Source organism: Neomonachus schauinslandi, chromosome 1, assembly GCF_002201575.2.
Source record: "Neomonachus schauinslandi chromosome 1, ASM220157v2, whole genome shotgun sequence".
Taxonomy (NCBI): Eukaryota; Metazoa; Chordata; class Mammalia; order Carnivora; family Phocidae; genus Neomonachus; species Neomonachus schauinslandi.
In genome coordinates this window covers 23,825,869-23,840,632 of record NC_058403.1, presented here as the reverse complement: position 1 = coordinate 23,840,632, position 14,764 = coordinate 23,825,869, and positions in this window count along the sequence as shown.

The window sequence follows — 14,764 nt, the reverse complement described above, 5'->3', positions numbered from 1 at the left end:
AAAGAGAGAGCATGCCTGCATGGGGGGAGGCTCACAGGGAAGGGAGAGAGAGAGAGAGAATCCAGCCTGACCCAGGGCTATATCCCATGATTTTGAGATCATGACCTGAGTTGAAATTAAGAGTCGGGTGCTTAACTGACTGAGCCACTCAGGTGCCCCTGGGTATTGTTTTAAATATCCTTTGGAGTCTATATATCCATGAGCATGAAAAAAATGCAAAGTTTTTTTCAGTTAGGACAAATACCTCTATATATTTTAAAAGCCAAGAAAATGCAACATCCAACTGTGTGTTCAACCTTCAAGTTGTAAGTTTCAGTTAGAAGAAAGAGAATTAGGGGCGCCTGGGTGGCTCAGTCGATTAAGCATCGGACTCTTGATTTTGGCTCAGGTCATGATCTCAGGGTTGTGAGATGGAGCCTTGTGTCGTGCTCCATGCTCAGCAGGGAGTCTGCTTAAGATTCTCTCTCTCCCTCTCCCTTTGCCCCTTCCTCTGCTTGCTCTCTCTCTAAAATAAATAAATAAATCTTAAAAAAAAGAAGAAAGAGAATTAGATAATTCAAGCCTTAAGAACAATTATTTTTCAAGGTCTTAAATCTATTCAGAAAAATCTCAGTAAGACAATCTAGGAGTATGAAAAACATTCTGGGTGCTGCTCTGGTTTCAGAGCTGGTCAAAATCTCTGCTTGTAGGGCGCCTGGGTGGCTCAGTTGGTTAAGCGACTGCCTTCGGCTCAGGTCATGATCCTGGAGTCCCAGGATCGAGTCCCGCATCGGGCTCCCTGCTCGGCAGGGAGTCTGCTTCTCCCTCTGACCCTCCCCCCCTCTCATGTGCTCTCTGTCTCTCTCATTCTCTCTGTCTCAAATAAATAAATAAAAATCTTTAAAAAAAAAAAAAAAAAATCTCTGCTTGTAATATCTTGTTAAATTGGATGGGAATTGCCTTCCTTGAATGAGTAAGGCTCTTTCAACATTGGAATGATTTAGAATTAAGTATGTACATCATTAAACAAATAAAAGTCATTGTATTCATATTTGTGAGTTAAGAAACTGCATATTTGATATTTTATACTCTTGTAATGTTTTATGCCCACTAAAGAATCAACCATGTAGCTCTAATTTGCAGGTGCAATTAAATAATTGATTTAAACTTAGGATGTTAATTAAGCTCTTCCTAAACTTATTCAATATAAAGAATATTATAATATTTTGAGAACATAAAGGTCTCCATATTTAGTCATGAGACTTCATTAGTTAAAAAGGAAATCAAACATTTATAATGCAATTTAGAATGATATTAATGATATTACATCAGCAAATGGACAGAACTTTACTCTGAAACCTCTCAAGGTGAATAAAATTTAATACAGCTAAAATAGAATTAGGTATCTGTTTTATGAATTAAGTTTAATAAATTAAAATACAATTATTTATATCAAAAAGAAATCGTAATGTCTCCTTTGCTTGCAAATATCATCCCTATACATATTTTAAAAACTCATATCATCAACGGATAGATATACAATTTGGTGCATGTTTCTGTGGTGAAGGTATTCCTGAAAAACAAATCTGTTTCTGGCATTAAGCTAGAGGGCTAGATATTAGTTTTCTGATAGTTTTCTGATAGCTTTTGGTATCAGATAATAGTAGAAATGAATCTAGATAATAGTAGAAATGAATCTGTGGTTACGATAATGTATCAGGATCTGGGAAAGACAAATTTCTATAACCATTCATATCCACACACACATATCCACACACACTCTCTTCATGGAACTTTTCAATCCATGGATTGAATCCATGGATCTTTAGTCAATGAAATGAAAGGGGCGTAGCTTCCCACATAGATATTTCTGCTATTATCATTTCTGGTTAGATGAAAGTGAAATACAAACTGGGAAGAATTCCTATAAGGAAAATATCTCCAAGTATCTTTAATAGGTAAAACAAATGTCTTAAATAATTGAAATTACCCTGTGATTGTTTAGTGAAAATGGATATTGTTCAGTAGAAATAGTGAATAATGGTTTCCCTTTTATTTTCACCTACAAATCATTCTTTCATCTGAATAATGTAAAGTCTCTGATTTAATGGTATATTTTCTAGAAGAACATTAACATGGAAAAACGAATTCTGAAATCTTTTAAGTCAATGTTATAATTCTGTTTTAAAATGCAGCTTCTGTATATCCTATTTTTGATCTGTTTCTCTTAATTACAAATGTTCTTTTTTTTTTTTAAGATTTTATTTATTTGACAGAGAGAGATACAGCGAGAGAGGGAACACAAGCAGCGGGAGTGGGAGAGGGAGAAGCAGGCTTCCCGCAGAGCAGGGAGCCCGATGCGGGGCTCGATCCCAGGACCCTGGGCAAGGCAGACGCTTAACGACTGAGCCACCCAGGCGCCCCTACAAATGTTCTTAAGATAATATTTTTAATGTTTCCACACAATCCAAAGAGAAAAATAGGAAAAAAAATGCTTTAATGAAAGTGTTATGTCAGTTTTGAATAAGCCAAGTGTAAATAAAAGTGGCTTAAGTGTGTTGTTCAGACCTTTTGCGGTTATAAAACTAAAAATAGTTTAGACTAAAATTTCAAATATAAATTAATGTACAGAGCCAAAATAAAATGAAGTGTGGTATTTTCATGTTTTTTTGTTTTTTTTTTAGCTGAAGAGTAATTTTTGGACTTTTAGCTATGTATTTGAATTTATAACCCTTTAAAAAATGTCTATTAAATGCTCCTGAGTTGATTTTTCTATTTTTTGCATCAGCCTACTTTCTTTTAGCTTAGTATGCTAATATATTCTTTCTCATTTTTTTCAAAAATCTTTAAAATATGTTTTATCATGCACTGCTAATTTGATAAATAGAATAATTGAAAAATTCATTTATTAGTTATGCAAACTTATAAGTAACAAGTGGCCAATAATTACTGTCTTGCCCCTAAATTCATTATTCCTGAATTTTTCATTCACACACAAATAGAAGAACAGGAAAGCAACAGGGATTTCTCTTCAGGTTCTTCTATCAAACATAGAAATCAGTGTTCATGGTTCCAAATGGTAATGTAGTCAAATAGTAAGAGCCTAGATGTCATTCAGAATGTCTTTTTTCCATCCTTTTGAGAATGTTTTCATGTTAAAACGAAATATAACTCAATACAAACAAGGGAAAAAAAAACACACCCGATATACAAATAGAAGCCATAATTATTCATCTACTACATATACGAGTCAGTTGTAAATTCTCACTGTAAAGAAATTATTTTTAAGTGAATATATAAGCTGGTGTTTATTAACATTAGAATCTATATTTTCAGTAGGAATAATACCTTAGAAACTTCAGAAGACTACATGCCATTATCTCATTTTTTTGATAGCATAACTCTGATATATGAAGGACTAGTATTTTCCCCCTCCTAATGATAAGTAAACAAAGGTGCAAAACCAGAATGTTTTGTCCAAGTGACTAATGAAGTAATTCCACAATTAGAAATTTTCATCATAACTTGTGGCCTCTGTATACTTCATCTAGATAAAATAATATTTACAAGTACCATTTATGGATTATTTTTATCTAGCCTGCCCTGCATCATGTACTTTATATGAACCAAATTTTCACAAAAAGAACTATATAAGGGAATTACTGCTCCCATCCCCATTTTACTGATGAGAAACTGAGTACTGAAGAGCGATATATGTCATCCAAGGTCAATAGCAGTCATTAAGTGCAGTGCCATCACTCAAGCCAGGCATTCCAATGTCAAAACCTATGCATTTATTTAAGCCCCTCGATTTTATAGACTGAATTATGTCCCCACCCAGATACATATGTTGATACCCTAACCTGCAGTGTGACTGTATTTGGAGATATGACCTTTAAGGAATAATTAATGTTAAATAAAGTCATAAGGGTGAGGACCTAATCCAACAGGATTGGTGTCTGTAAGAAGAGAAAGAAACACAGGAGGGCACGTGCTCGTAGGGTACCTGTGCATGCAACATAGTGAAAAGGCAGGAACCCCAGAAACCAACCCTTTGGCACCTTCATCTTGGACTTGCAGCCTTCAGAACTGTGAAAAAATACATTTCTTTTTTTTTTTTAAATATCCTGTCTGTGGTATTCTGTTAGGGCAGCCTGAGCAGACTCACACAATGGCATCTGGTTCGATGATTTGGTGCCAAGTCTTCCGATTTTGGTCCTCCCTGGGCTATATTTAAGATATATATTCTTATCAGTAAACAGTTGCCTTCACACTCCCGATTCCTTCTCCTCCTCTTTTTCTTTTTTTTCTTATTGTAAGCTAAAGGAATACTTGAAGGTTATTGGTGATTTGTGCTGTTGCAATGAGTTGGGAAGAAACTCTTATTTTTTGCTTATTGAACCTGAAAGAACTTATGCTATGAAAGACAAACTTTCGTTTGGTTATCTGTGTCTCTACTCAGGTATCGCATATCAAGTGTCTTCCCCACTGTTGGTCATACCTCAAAGGGCAATAGTAGCCACGGCAGATGTCACCAGAGACACACTGACAAGGAAACAGGCAGCCAGAATGTAATGGCTCAAACCAGAGAGGGCTGATGGCTATCAGTGTTACTATTAATTGTGTAAATGTTTAATTTGCCCACAACTTCAAATAATATTTATGTTTCGACTCCTCTGCCCAGCCATCCACGTATATATCTGTATGCATCTGCCTTAGCATACGTATGTGTGTTTGTGTGCATGAGCATTCTGGATTTACATTACTATCATTAAATATTTCTCAGGGGGACTGTGCGGGCAGAAACATGAGCTTGATTTCTTTAGACCCTCAAGAGGCCATTCCAAATTTTATATCTCTGAGTGGTCCAATGCACAGTCATAAGATTAATGTGCTGCAGGTCTCAGGATCCTTCTAGTGAAACTGACTCTCCGGATGCATATTATTTATGGATTTTATGTTACCTTCTTAAATGAGAAAGAGAGAGAAAGGACTTGAGAACTTGTAAACTAAAATCACTAGAGATAATAGCCTCTCACACCGAGAAGGCTGGGATGTCTCTGTTTATTTCCATAAATGTTCTTGTGGATTAGACATACTCTTTCTCACTAAATGACTTCATGCTTTCCTTGCATTTCTTCCTTCTTTTTCTTTTTCTGCTCCACCATATTTCATTTTCTTTCTCTGCTTTTTTATCTCCCACACGGAAAATCACTTTGGATTTCATGATTACTTCTCTAAATAAAGTCACTGACACAGGTCACAGGAGGAGGCAGGAACACATTTATTTCACAGTGTGATAGTGATAGCTCAATATTCAGAAGAGAGCAATAATATTGTGTATGGAAGTTTTTTTGATGCATGATCATTATTTGAAAGATTTCTTCCCTAATAGTGTCTTGTTTTAGGGTTTGCAAAATAGTATTAAATGAACTGATGTCTAGAGAGATGTTTGTAAATTTTTAAAAACTCACTATTCATATAGAGCACAATTCAATATAATCAGCAATTAAGAAAAAAAACATCCAAAAGGATTGGATAACTGGATATATTTCCTTGGCTTATTCCTGTGTCTATGTTAAAGTGAGACTATATTCTTCAAGTCATATTTAACTACTATAAATGTTCTGTATAAATTATGACTTTGCTTTAAGATATGATACAAAAGAAACCTTAATGTTTCTTCCTTTATGGTCAAAGCCATAAAGAACATAAAATTCATTCTGACACTTTATCAGCCACATATTTTTTCATCTATCAAATTAGTTGTATTGAATCTATATGAAATTTCAATGTTTTTATATTTATTTTTTCACATTTTCCTACATCATTTTAAATTCTTAGGACACTTCCTCCGTGTAGGCATCAGATAAATACTGTTTTCAGGAAATATCAGCACTTATAATTTGACTAATTTGCATTTTCTAATGGGCATGGATTGAGGCTAATGGCTAGTGGCAATTGTGATCTATCATACTATGTAAACTACCTCAAGACCAACGATTTTGTTCATCCCAGTCCACTTGATAGAGATGTTCAAAACCTGTTGCTAATTATAAATTAAGGAATGGAAACTTTCCCTTCATATTTGTATTGCCCTTTATGCTGGTGATCATGAATGTCTTCTAATAGGAATGGAAATTTCATTTTATAGCCACATTGAACATATAGTATACAATGCAAAACAATTCATTCATCAGGACAAAGAAATTACTAAGTATTATTTCACACTATGTAGAAGAAAATAATGATTACATTCTTGAATTTTCCATCTTTGTTACTACTATTATTAGTACAGAATATTTAACCACCTGAGATCCATTAATTGGACAGATACTACACAATATGCTTTACTTTATTGATCCCCATTGTATCAGAGAAAACTACAATATGACATAATTTTAAAATCTTATAAATGTGCAGATCATCTTCACTTTCTTCCAAATAATGCTGGTTATATCAGTATCAGCTTAATATTGAGTATTAAAACAGAAGACACAAAATCCCCAGCTGTTGCCTTTTCTGTTAACTATAATTTAGATTTAATTTCTGCATTTCATTTTCATTATCACTACAAAAGGGTTTTATTTGGCTTATTGTTACCATGAGTTTCAGATTAAGTTAACTATGTGTATGAGCTCTGATTTTCACATGAGTTTAGTTAAATATATACTATTTTAATAGATGTCACCATATATTCATTTTGGTTAGTTTTTTACTAATGTGGGAAAATAATAATTTTCATTTGTGACATAAAATGTAATGTGAGACTAAAAATAATTTTATACTTAATATGCAATACATGGGTTTGATTATAGTTTATAGCTATCTTATGGACGTCCTTTGAATACTTGCCACTTATACCTGAAGTTGTCCCAGTGTGTTAGATCAAAAGATTATGGTTGGCATGGGGAGCAGGCATAAATTTGTAAACATACTTATTGCTAATAATAATAGCAGATAGTTTATTGTTGTATAAAATTGGAGGGGTTCACACTCTTTCCCAGTTTAACCTATTGATATGTAAAATTTCAAAAACTTTCTCATCTCACTTCATTTTTAAAGACAAAACATGGCTTTCTCTTACATTCATTAAGAACTCTAATTTGCAGCAGAAAGGGAAAACTCTTTAATGTGAGTATGTCTCAGGTGACTAATGAAAGAATTGTAGTACCATTAATAACCAAATTGCTAGTGAAAAATGGTTTCATTAATTTTTTTTCCTTACAGTAGAGACTGATAAAGTAAGGGATAACAATTGACATGCAAAAGAGAGAATTCTTCATGGCAATAAAGTCAAATTGATCAAGGGGAGAAAAAAGGCATGTGAAAAACCTTAGTATCAAGAAAACTGTTATATGACTGAAGTGATAAAAAATCAATTAACATAAAGTTACTTTTTCCTATTGACATAGTAGAAAAGCTTGATGAGAAAAAGCAAAAATTACGAGAAAAAAAACCACACGATGAAAAGTAATGTCTATAGGATTATCTTCATTAGTGGCCTATAAATGTGCTAATCAAGTTGTCTTTCAATGTCAAGCTGTCATTCTACATCCTGTTTTTGGTGCTGAAGCCAGAACTCTGCAATCCCTGTTTCCACTTTGCCTGTAGCCTCCCTATGAGTTTCTGCCAAGAAGAAGCACCAGAGGAAGACTGAAGGACAGAGGATGAAGGAGGGAGTTGCTTCTCCACTTGTCTCTCAGGAATTAACTTAGATGTTGACCTTTTTCTGATATCTTCTATAACCCCCATACATGGTTAAGGTAGCTCCACATCCGATTGCCATGATACCTATTGAATGCTTACTGTAATACCTATCATTGCTATTTAGAGGTACCCATTTACTTGTCTTTCTCTTCTACCATGCAGTAAGCTCTTTGAGGAACTGGACCAACTCTTATTCATTGGAACTTGTACATTAGTATTACTGACACATACTAGGTGCTCAATAAATAAGTATTGCATGAATAAATAAATGAATTTTTTTGAGATGCATTATTTTTTTCAGAATTATGGTTGCTAGACTTTATAAATAAAAATCATAGGTCTCCCAGTTAAATTTGACTTTCAGGAAAATAATGAATAATTTATTTAGTATAAGTATGTCCCGGGGCGCCTGGGTGGCTCAGTCGTTAAGCGTCTGCCTTCGGCTCAGGTTATGATCCCAGGGTCCTGGGATCGAGCCCCGCATCGGGCTCCCTGCTCTGTGGGAAGCCTGCTTCTCCCTCTCCCGCTCTCCCTGCTTGTGTTCCCTCTCTCGCTATCTCTCTGTCAAATAAATAAATAAAATCTTTAAAAAAAAAAAAAAGTATGTCCCAGCAATATTTGCATTGCTAAAATAATATACATTGGTGATCTGGAATTCATATTTAACTGGGTGTCCCATATTTTTTGGGCTACTGTAGTCTGAATGAAATATTTCCATTTCAACAATGACTATTGATTGAATGAATTCTGGAGAAAAAATCTTAGGCTACATATAGCATATACTACCTGAATCATATGCTACATAGAGCGTTTTTATCTGTAAATGGTTTGAGTATTCAGACATGGTTCTTCTCAGTGCAAGATGTAGATAAAAAACTCTGATGTTGGTCCATTTTATCATACTGATGTGGGAAGCAAAGGCAGAAGAAAAATTATTAAATTAACTTACTACCTACAGCCTATTGACAAGTCCTTGAAACAGGCAGAGTGACCTTCCTCTAGGAACTCAACTGCCTCGATGTTGACACTTTGCTAAGGGCTAAAGGCAATCCTAGCCTGACCACTCCCCCACCCCAGGATACTATAAGTCTACTTTAACATAAAAATTCCTTTAAAAATTTCCTTTATCTCTAAATCCCCAAGATACATGTTGGCAATAACCCCTGAAGCATATGGCCCACCGATATACATCAAAAGGGTCTCATGACTAAGGTTTTATTAGACGGTAATAAATGGCCTTTTACCAACAACAGCTAGGCCCTTCAAGGTCCTGGAAATCTTGCTTCCAAAATTCTTTAAAGACTTACGCTATCCCTAACCTCCCGCCTTCCTCTGCAACTTGAAAGTATATAATGGGCCACTTCACATGACCCCAGTGCAGCTCTTTCTGCCCATGAGTCCTGTCCCCATGTTTTAATAAAACCATCCTTTTGCACCAAAGATGTCTCAAGAATTCTTTCCTGGTTGTTGGCTTCAAACTCTAACATCTTTCCTACATCAATGCAATGAGTTGTTGTTGACTGAATAGACAAAAGGGACTTTTATATATTTTTTTACGAAAGTATGTACATATTGAAATAGTATGCTTACATACAGATGTATTCATTTACATTTGTGCTAGCTATGAAAATCATGAGACTATTTTATTATGTCATGTGATGGATGGAGCATGCCAATTGCCATAATAGGTAGACTTAATTCCTTAGATTCAAGATTAATACTTTTCTAATAATAACAAAACATACTTCATCTCCCAGCAGAACATTTCTGGATATCTATTGACAGACCTTATACTATGACTACCTAGGCAAATACCAGCCTGAAGGGCATCCTTTGAAAATTATATTGTTCTAGGCAGATCAATGTCAGTCCATCCTGGACTAGTCATCAAGCTTCTAATACATTGTGGTCTTGGAATATAAATATCCTAAACACAGTTTCTGACAGCTAATAATTGTTTAATAAATGATGGTTTCCTTTCCCAGTATATGTGAATCCATTTCATGAAAAGATTGTTTCAGAGAAACTTCTGGGCCTTGGAAGGCCAGAATTTAACCTGCAATTAACCTAATATGCAGCATAGTTATGGGGGTTTAATAGAATGCCAAAGCACACATTGTTTTTTCTTAACACAAAAATGCAGCTACCCAAAACCCTCAATATATACTCCAGAAACTTTTGGTACATCGATGTTTTGTATTAAATTTGTTCCAATTAGGAACTTAAATAAAATGCCTGTGTTGTTTACAATTTTAGGACTCATTATTATAACCATCAATGCTCACATATCCTAACTTCAAGTTTTATGGTCTGAGAACCTGAATGAATGGAGCTACCATTGAATGAGATAGATGGGGAAGGTGGAGATGGAGCAGATTTTGACAGGAGGTGGGGTTAAAAGGAGGTTAAGAATTTAGTTCTGAACATTTTAACTTTGACAAGTCCATCAGCCATCCAAAAGGAGATGTTAAATAGGGATGTGGAGAAAGGGGAACCCTCCTACACTGTTGGTGGGAATGCAAGCTGGTGCAGCCACTCTGGAAAACAGTGTGGAGGTTTCTCAAAAAGTTGAAAATAGAGCTACCATATGACCCAGGAATTGCACTACTGGGTATTTACCCCAAGATACAAATGTAGGGATCCGAAGGAGTACGTGCACCCCGATGTTTATAGCAGCAATGTCCACAATAGCCAAACTGTGGAAAGAGCCAAGATGTCCATCGACAGATGAATGGATAAAGAAGATGTGGTATATATATATATATATATATATATATATATATATATATATATATAATGGAATATTATGCAGCCATCAAAAAGGAATGAAATCTTGCCATTTGCAATGATGTGGATGGAACTGGATGGTATTATGCTGAGCAAATAAGTCAATCAGAGAAAGACCTGTATCATATGACCTCACTGATATGAGGAATTCTTAATCTCAGGAAACAAACTGAGGGTTGCCAGAGTGGTGGGGGGTGGGAGGGATGGGGTGGCTGGGTGATAGACATTGGGGAGAGTATGTGCTATGGTGAGAGCTGTAAATTGTGCAAGACTGTTGAATCACAGACCTGTACCTCTGAAACAAATAATACATTTTATGTTAAAAAAAAAAAAAAGAAGATGAAGAAGAAAAAGATAGCAGGAAAGAAAAATGAAGGGGGGCGGAAATGGAGGAAGAGATGAACCATGGGAGACTATAGACTCTGAGAAACAAACTGAGGGTTCTAGAGGGGAGGGGTGGGGGGATAGGTTAGCCTGGTGATGGGTATAAAGAGGGCATGTACTGCATGGAGCACTGGGTGTTATACGCAAACAATGAATCATGGAACACTACATCAAAAACTAATGATGTAATGTATGGTGATTAACATAACATAATAAATAAATAAATAAATAAATAAATAGGCAACCAAAAATGGGTCTGGAATTCATGACAGAAATTGGGACTGGAGTTACATTCGAGAATCATCTCCATGTAGATGTTATTTAAAGTCATACGATTTGAGGAGATCCCCAAAGGAAAGAAGTAGATAAAAAGATGATGGGACCTAGGACTGAGCTTTGAGTCATTCACTCAAACCCCCCCCACCTTTACTGAGGAATAATTGACAAAATATAATTGCATATATTGAGTGTACAACATGATGATTTGATACACACATACATCGTGAAATGATTACCAAGATCAAGATAATTAACACATCCATCACCTCACATCATTAACACTTTTTTGTCACTGACTCAAATTCAAAGTAAGGGAGAAAAAAAGGAAGCAGCAAATGTGACTGAGAAACAAAGTGAGATAATTAGAAAGTTTAGTATTCTAGAATCTAACAGACCAGAGTCCAATTATATGAAAAGCACAAGATATACCTAATTTAAGGGGCATACTACACAATACCAACAAAATATGCCTCAAAAATCTCAAGGTCATGAAAAATAAGAAAAGAATTAAAAAACTGTCATGAACTTTAGGCGACTAAAGGGACAGTAGAATTAAGTGCAAATGTTCTAGACTGGATCCAACAGCAGCTAAAGGATATTAATGGAAAAACTGGTGAAATCTGAATAAATTCTGGGGTCTAGTCTAAAAATCTTCCTAAACATGAATACTTGAATACTAGAATAATATAACAAATTGTTGATATGAACAATATGTCAATTCTTAGATCGTGGTAAGTACACTGGCTTCAACTAATTATAAGAATATTGATGTAGGACATGTCTGTACTACTTGGCAAACATCAAAGGAAGAGTATACCATTTTTTTGACAATGGCTTGGGACAAAGTTCTTTGTTCTAGTTTAAACTTTAATAGTTCGTTGTAGAAATATAAATATATCCCATGGCTCTCACTGTCAAGCCAGATGTGCATTCACTTTCTCTCTGTATTTTTAGTCTTAATTGCCCTAAAGTGATCATAGAAATGATGAAAGTGTAAATATTCTACTGGTTTTCAATTTTACATCTAATTATAACTCAGATTTTTTTTATATACATATTGTACCGTAGCCCTATGTGATTAGAAGGTATATCCTGATTACATGCAGAAAAAATATGAATTGCCTATACCTTCATTTAGCAATGTAACAAACCCTTTCCGATATTTTTAGACACCATAGATATTAAAGGTCACACATGTTACAACTGTAATTTATTTACTTGTATTTACAGAGACGCTCTCTCTCTATATAAATAAAAACAAAAAGTGCTTTATCTGTATTTGTGTGTTTAAACCTTTTTGCAAAAACTTTTTTCAGTTCAGGGTTAGCATAACATGTGAAATGCTCCAGTGCACTTTTTCACTTTATTCTTCTACAGAGATATTTTTTATGATAGGATTCTATTAAATAGTTATAAATCTTTTCCCTTTGCCTTGGGTATGGTTGACTAGTCTTTGCCAATCACATGTCAAGAGCAGGCAGTTTGGTTCAAAGGGGCAGTCAAGAGGCAAGAGATTCAAATATATGTAGGTTCAACTGGCATTTACTAATAACTCCTTTTGAGACCTGAGAAAAGGAAAAAAGGTATTTGCTTTCTTTTTAAAGCACACACACACACACACACATTTTCCTATGCAAATTGCTGCATCCCCATGCGCTGAATAAAATAAGTTCAGAATACCACTTTCCTCCCTCTACCAAATACAAATCTTGAAGTGCATTTACAGTTGAGAATATGAAAGTAATAGCTGTTTTAAAAGAGATTATACAAGCCTTCTGGAGATTGAGACTTTCTTGTAAAGTAAAAAGGGGTAGAATAAATAAAGGCTGAGAAATTTTGTTTTGTTTTGCTCCCAGAATTCAGAGTTGTAGACCAAATTTAGTTGTGGTAAACCAGCCTTGCATTAGATCATTTTACTCTGTGGGTATGGCATCTTAGATTCCTAACTTCACTCCATCGTTTGAATAATCATTTTACTTGTTCAGAAAGTTGATTTATTTTTTTTCTACAACGCACAGACAGCCAGAATGTGGCTCGGTATGCTGTTTGTCTACCATATTTTCAGCAAGTCTCCCTCTACCAACGCATTCAAGTAGAGGTGTTTCCTTTTGTTGTATATCCATTCAAACTGGTGGCTAGACATTTATGTCAAAAGTATTCTGACCTATAAAGAGAGGATACACAGAAAGTAGTCCTAAGCTTGTTAGCTGCCAAGATAATCTAATTTCTTTGGTAGACTCTTAAGGAAACCTGAGTCTCCAAAATTGGTGTAGAGTTAAAAAAGACAAGTAAAAGGCAGTCTGTGACAAAACAAGGTTTATAACAAAACATAATAGAGTAATTCAGAGTTAGAACACAGTTAAAAAGAACATAGTCTAATTCCGTGTTACCTCATTTCAAACTGCAGTCTTGCATCTGTTGCTTGTTAGAAAATAAAACAATCTATAGCTAGTCGTTTAGAAAGGTATGAATCAAATGAATCTGTACTTTAGTGAAGTCCTAGTACCTTGTTAATCACAAATATAAACAGATACACTATGTTTTCTTTCATTTTTTATTAAGAAATAACAAATAGGCTTATATTGCAAAAACTCCCCTAAATCTGGAAGAGGAAGATTACATCTGAGTCTTGATATTTAATATGGGTTAAGCTCTAGGAAGAATGTATTAACTTAAGATGTTAAGCTTCTAAAAATTTCAAAACACTTTTTAGGGATTATCAGATCAGGACAATTACTTCATAAGTACAAAAATATAAATAATGTCCAGGCACATAAATGATCTAAATTATAGGGTTTTTTACATAAATACATTAAATTATAATATTTAGACTGCTGGTACTTTAAGAACATGGTGAGGATCATTGTGTTATGTTCTAATGCCACTTATCTCTTTTATTCACGCTGAGTGTAAAACCAGCTTAGACAACACTCTTCATTAGTGTTAAAGCATAATTGTTAATATAACTGGATGTTTTCTGTATAAAGGAAGGTTAAGATGTTTTCTTGGTTGTGGAATATTTAGATTAACAACAGATTTGTAATTATATTAAATTAGGTGGATAATTTATCCAATGAATTATCTGCATAGATAGCCACAGGAGCTTAAGGAGTAAATTTAGACACGGTTATAATAGTTGCCAGCTGAGATCATTGGATGTAGTGTTAGCTACTAATTTTTGTCATTTTGCTGGCTCTTTATCTGTAACTATGGTATATAAGTTTCGAGTGACCTTGGAAATATATCCATTTAATTATAATGTGTGTTCTTTCAGAATCCTTAAACATGTTCTCAAGTTTGACATGTTCGCAGGCATAGTTTATATTAAAAGTATCACCAATAAATTGGAGAATCATTGTGCATCTCTGCTCATTATTTCCTGCTGTTCAGTGCTTCAAAAATATAGATAGATGATGATGATAGATAGATGATCGATCGATCGATAGATAATAGATAGGTAGAAAGATGGATATGTAGGTAGCTTTAATTCATGCTATACTGTGATCTGATTTGTTAATTTTAAGGCATCATGATATTTTATCAGGTTGCAGGGCTCCCCCTTCCCTTACTAGAGTAACTCCAGTTTAAATGCAGAAATATTCTAGTGCTCACTGGAAAATATTAA